Source organism: Asparagus officinalis, chromosome 8 (genome assembly GCF_001876935.1).
Source record: "Asparagus officinalis chromosome 8, Aspof.V1, whole genome shotgun sequence".
Lineage (NCBI taxonomy): Eukaryota > Viridiplantae > Streptophyta > Magnoliopsida > Asparagales > Asparagaceae > Asparagus > Asparagus officinalis.
In genome coordinates this window covers 100,369,911-100,375,262 of record NC_033801.1, presented here as the reverse complement: position 1 = coordinate 100,375,262, position 5,352 = coordinate 100,369,911, and the positions used below count along the sequence as shown (strand labels likewise).

Genomic DNA, 5,352 nt, shown 5'->3' with positions numbered 1-5,352 from the left:
GCTAGAAACCAATACTTAGAGGATGTAGAGTGAGATTGCAAGAGTGTTGATTGTAAAGTTTTCAGTGAGCTAGAAAACTGAGTGTGAAGTGTAAACATTTTCAGATGAGCGTTGAAAACCCGATGTGATAGTGGATTTCTCCCCTGGAGTGGGGAACGGAGACATAGGACGAAAGGTCCGAACTCCTTGATCATTTCTTGTGTGTTTGAGTTTGGCTTGTGCACTTATATTTTCTTTATCTCTATGGCCATTCACTCATTGTCTAATTTATCTGCTATATTGTTTGTATTTATTTATTTACCCTTATTTGTATATCCTTGCATATATATCTTGTTGCATATCTAACTTGCTTGGATATTTTCTAATTAGTTTTTATTGGCATTAAATCGGATTAGATTAGCATAAACCCTATTCATCCTCTCTCCAGGGTTCTTTCTTAGTGGCATTAGGGTCTAACAACCAGTAGCATGGGAATGCGCATCAAATCACTATAAGTCAACCTAGAGCAGAATGTACCTAGCACTACCATAGGCTACCGAAGACCATTTTACTTTTTCCAAAAGGTCACTTTTACATTGGTCGGTGCATTCAATACCATACAGTAGGCTTAAACAAATCACTTCACTCCATAGTTGACTCTTGAGGATTTTTAACATTTAAAACACTTTTCTTATTTTTTGCTAAAAGTATCGCTTACAATTTTCACTGATGCGAAAAGCATTATAAATGCTTAAACTCATTTGCAAACTTTTCTCATATCAATTTCATGAAAATAAAATATTCATGAATCTAAATGAATAGATCATATACTTTTGTCAAATAGAACTATTTAATAGTTGGATTTGAGCAGTAAATTTGAAATGATAAAATTTCAATAATCTCATATACTAAACAATATTTATCTAGTAAAAGATAAATAGCTATCACATTCAAATTACTATAAATGAACAGAATAACATGTCTGATTCATCATTTCTCTATAAAAAAATAAAATTATCATTTAAATAATATATAATAGAAAATAACTAATGAGAAGAATTCTAATCACTTTAAAAGATCTTATAACAATTTGTAGAACCGTACTCCAAGAACCTACTCCTCGATCAAACCTATAATCATACAAGATGCATAAAAACTAAAGATTCTAAACTCAAACTATTTTCGGTATAAAACTAATATATCTAGTTTCTAGGGGTTTTTCTGAAATTTAATTCTACCCTTCTTTAAACAGAACTGTGGCCTAACAGTAACTTTTCTAGTTTAGTGGGTCAAAAGGAAACTTTTTCCATTAAATCGATTTCATGTAGAAAATATCCTTTCATATGTTTTGGACTTAAAAAATAAATTCTCAAAACTCTAAGGGGCCTTGGATAATTTTCCTTTTATCTTCCTCTTACCTCTTCCATTTAACTGCTTATGAACCCAAATGGATTTTCTTGGGTTCAGCGGCCATAGGGGTCATCACCGGTGAAACCCACGACCGTGGATGGCCGGAGTTCCACGGATCGATGACGTCGGAGATGGCGCCGGTGGCTGGAAAAAGGTACGAGTTTTTTTTAATATGTATGCAAAATAAACCATAAAAAAACTAACATGTTAGAATCTCTGATCTTTCTCCTTCTTCCCCTTAACCGGTCTCACTTCCTTTTCATTTTTTTCGTAAACTGAAGATTTTGGGGATTTTAGGTTTTTTTTATAGTTTCTATGGATTTTGGATTTCTAAACTCCCATATTAATTATAGTTACAACACTCAATAACTTCATTTACTATAAAAAAAACGGTACTTTATAATTTATTTTTAGTAATAAAGTTAGAGTCAATTTAAATTAGAAAACAAATTTAATTTTAATTCATGATTTGTTTCTTCAATTAAAGGAAGTCTTTTCAGGGTATGATTTGACACTTTACTATTTCTTTGAAGTTTTATCTTATTAGGAGTCTATTTTATTTTTTCTATTTAAGAAGAGGTATGTAACTCTATAATTATTAGATCAATTTTATCATTAAAATTCCTCTTAATAAATTTCTTCATGGATTCAAAGTTCTTTATGTATTGAGTTCTTTATGTATTGAAAGAGCACCTTTTGGTGGATTTTAAGGTTTATTATCACTTTCGTGCTCCTTTATTAATAAATTCCTTGTGTTTTTGCATGATTTATTTCTTCTTATTGTTTGTTAGTTATTCTTTTCTGCTGAGCATTGGTTCTGCCTTATTTTCTTTTTAAGCCACTATTCTATCCGAAAATCTGGTAAAAACATATATGTATTGTCCTGATAAGAGTTATCATTAGACAACAATGAGAATTTTCAGATATTTCAAGAATTTTTTATTATACTTGTTTGGATTTGCGGAGAACCAAGAATGGTTTTGTTGAATACGACCTCTTTCTTGTGCTGAGATGATATACTCCATGATAGATTTCTATGCTCTGCAATATAGCTCGCTCTGTAATAATATACAGTGAGATCCAACGGACATAAATATCCACTTGTCTGATTAATATGAACGCCCAGATACATTTAAGCTCAAAGTGAGTTCAATTTAGTAATTTAATTATTTCATCATAGTAGTAATACATTCAAACCTCCACATATAATACAACAAGCTCTTTTCCTTAGAACAAATGATGACAGGACTACTACCTCACCATCTCATATACATTTTAAAAGTACCTCTTGCCTCTTCAATCTCTATTCCTCATCCTTAATCATGAAGACACTAGTCACACAATACTAGCACGTACGTAGATCAAACCACGATATAATACAATAGCATTTAGAAGATGCAAGCAAACTGTAGGTGCGTGCGTAATACTTTAGTTGTGCTCAGGTGGCGGACCTTTTTGAACTCCAGGAGGTGCAAGGCCTCTGTTTAATTTAAGGATTCCCCTTTCCTAAACATCAATCAGAAATAACCCAAGTTAAAAAAAACAACAAATGTTGAAGATTTAGGTTTTTTTCTTCCTGCTATTGGACCTTAATATCCTTAAGTTTCACCAATGAGATTTTTTCTTTTTCTTACAAATTAACTACCTTTAAAATAGGGTCATTTTATTGAAACCACATTTAATTTTTCAATTTCTACATAAAACACCCTTAAACAGCTTTTTGTTGCAATCAACCACCTGGATTCACTTCTAAGTCATGTTTTCTCAGATTTGTTGTGATAATTAACTATCAAATACCCCAGTGTAATAGAAAGATGATCCTTAATAAGGGTTAGGTTAGGTGGGTTCAATTTATGAAAAAACCTAACCTAAAAAGTAGACGGATGTGGTCTATTGCAACAAAAAACCCTTTTAAAGTTGGTTTATGTATAAATTATAAATCAAAAGTGGCTTCTATATAAAATGACCCTTATTTAAAAGATGGTTCTTGAAAAAAACCCAATTTTAAACTTTGATACTCTGGTGTTTAAATCTGCCCCAAAAAATACCCCAAAGTTTCATCCACCTTTAACTTTGACACCTTCCGAGATATAATATTGCAGCTTAGAACTCAATTTGAAATGCTTCACATAATTATAACATGATACTATTCAGACTTTAATATGACCTAAAAAGTGGGCCGATCCCTTTTTTTACTTCCCTCACTGATTTAGTGGTAGACTACTTGAAATTAAAAACATTAAACCTTTTATTCACTAAGATATAAATCCACTCTGTAAACCGGTGAAACTACATCTTAAAAACTTTTGGATATCGGGAAACTACATCTTAAAAACTTTTGGATATCTTTTTCATATGCTTAAACTTCAAGGTAATATCAAAGTCAAAAATGGATAGAACTTTAGGATATTAAAGCGCAATGAACCCAGAAACAAACAGTAACTAATGAAAGAAGAAAAAGAAATAGAGTGCAACCTTCACGGTAACAGATACCGCCTGGGTTTCCTCTTCGCATTCTGTTCCTTAAACAAAAGACAATTCATGCAAAACTAAGTTAATTACAGGAGGAGATAAGAGTTAGGATAAGTTTCATTGTTGGTCTCCTTCTCTACCTTTTGCTTCACAGTTCTTCTTGTTGCTGACAGTACCTCTGACTAGTTCAAGGAGATAGAAGAAGTTGTCCTTGAGATGCTGGCTAAGGCTGGCCATGGAATTTGGTGAATGTTTTTTTCCTTTGTTTGGTAATGAGCATTAACCTTCCCTATATCGGTTTTTATAGTGAAATGAGGGTGATAATGGTAGGACAGAAAAACCATGTGAAACATATACTCTAATAGTTTATTATTATTATTATTACTATTACTATTATTATTATTTTTATTATTACTTTGGCCTGGTAAGTGCCCACTTGATGGGTTGATGGTAAGTGATTGTGGTTTAGTGCAGCAATTAGGGTAGTGGAATGACAAATATCTATTGATAATATTTGTTTATTAGTGGAAGGGAAGTGATCATGAAGAATTTGGATGATCTTTATTCTCTATGTTTTGATAGAATGGTGTGTTATTATTTATTTAGTCGGCTGATAATAGAAGTGGGCTCAAGAAGGCTGGACTTGAAATACCATATAGCTTTTTAGTAGGTCAAATGTCCTCATCACACTGATACGATATATACTTTGACAATAGTAACAAAGCATGAAGAATGCTTTAGACTGTTGGAGTTATATAATAAAGATAACTTAAAACTTGGGTTTGTAGAGGAAATGAGGAAAACTTTAGTCCCACATTGGAAAAGAGATGGGAAGATAGGCTCTTTATAAGCCTTCCCTTTCTCTCCTATGCCTAGAAGAAAACAAAGGTTATGCTCCACACCACACACGCGCGCGCCGGCCGGGCCGGGCTCGGGCTCGGGTCGGGTGGCGCGCGCACACAACATGAATGCTTTATATATTTTTGTCGCATTAAAATAACAAAATTATTCATTCCTCATCAGATTATGGCTACAAGTGAAATTATGTCTGCTAAACCAGAAAAGTTTGATGGGAACAATTTCCGTCGTTGGCAAAACCAAATGAGATTTTGGTTAACAACTCTACATCTAATAACAGCCATAGAACCAGATAATTCATCCTCATCTAGATGTGGGAAACCTTAGAGAAAAAGTATGGTCTAGATGATATGGGAATTAAAAGATTTAAAGCTTCTGATTTTAACAAATTTAAAATGGTAGATTCTAAACCAATGAATGAGCAAATTCATGAATTTGAACATATAGTTCACCAATTAAAAGTGAATGGATCCATCTTAGATGAAACGTTTCAGATAGCCTGTCTTATAGACAAACTTCCCGAGTCCTGGTCAGATTTTGCCAAAAATCTTAACCATACCCAAGAGATCTTACACTAGAGCAAGTATTGAATTCTATTAGAATTGAAGAGCAACATAGACTCAGGGAGAAAAA

General features: G+C 32.9%; 1 long non-coding RNA gene across 1 annotated transcript; it reads right to left on the bottom strand.

Annotated features, from left to right (window-relative positions):
- On the bottom strand, positions 2,533 to 4,146 carry LOC109822884. The gene is made up of 3 exons (XR_002242297.1): positions 4,002 to 4,146; positions 3,865 to 3,905; positions 2,533 to 2,895 (listed from the first exon to the last, which is right to left on the bottom strand). It is a non-coding gene; the product is annotated as an uncharacterized LOC109822884 (long non-coding RNA).